Genomic DNA, 1,129 nt, shown 5'->3' with positions numbered 1-1,129 from the left:
GAACAGCTATGCGTAGGGGTGGGCGATATGACGATAAAAAACCGTCTTACGATCTCCAAAGCTGACGATCTGTCATTGTTGAGAGACCGTTTTATCACGATCTTCTACGAAAAGCTGCAAGAGCGAGAAGGCAAAAGCTTGTTGACGCCTGTATAAATCCGAGCTGCACATGCCCCTCCTCCTCCCCCTCCCCAGTGTGTTTTCTTGAATGAGTTATAAATATTTGTTCAAAATGTGTTCATTTCTTTCGACTAAAATCAGTATAATTCCTTCTTTGTCAATTTGAATTTATTTTAAAGAAATTGTGATAAAATTGAAATTGTGAAATAAAATTGAAAAAATCCTGATTTTCTTTTATTGCCACATCGCCCAGCTATGAGGCTTTCACATGAAAACGTTTGGAGACCCCAGCAATACAGAAATTAACAAGAAGAACTGTAGTTTCTCAGGGAAAGAAGACAATAAGGGCATTTAAAAAGGAACAGTCTACCAAAAGGACAGAAACAATGAGACTTTCTCTTACCTCCTCATTGTCCTCATCAAAATATGTCACTTGAAGGTTGCATAAACCAAAGGAGCGTTTCACCTGCAGAAAACACCCACAGGTTGAGACTGATAATCTGGCTACACGCAGGAGAGTCAAGCAAAGTCAAGGCAAGCAAAGGGTTAACTCCTGCTGCTGACGGCCAGCGTGTCCCTTTGAGCAAGGCATAAAACCCTCAATGGGATTCAGAGTATGGATGTCAGGATTTCAACAGACTAGACTTAAACATGTGCCTGTGACTCCAGGAACAAGATGGCAATAACACACGTGTAGATCATACTGCAAGACAGGATGATGTCATACACAGGCAAAGACAAAGTGGGACTTGTTGAAGAATTTACATCGCGTGTCAAAGTCAAGGCCCGGGGGCCGGATCCGGCCCTCCAGATCATTTTATTTTATTGTTATTAATGACCTGATGTTATCTTGTGCTCATTTCTAACTTGTATAATTTTGCCGAAATAGTTTTTTATGGAGAGTAAAATATTAGCTGCGTTTACATTACACGTTTGCGCAAAACTTTATCGAAATTCTTGAAATTTTGAAAAACCACATTGTTTCCATTAAATCATATTAATGCGATAA

The sequence above is a fragment of the Oryzias melastigma genome, linkage group LG8 (genome assembly GCF_002922805.2).
Source record: "Oryzias melastigma strain HK-1 linkage group LG8, ASM292280v2, whole genome shotgun sequence".
NCBI lineage: Eukaryota > Metazoa > Chordata > Actinopteri > Beloniformes > Adrianichthyidae > Oryzias > Oryzias melastigma.
Note: the sequence above shows the minus strand (reverse complement) of the source record.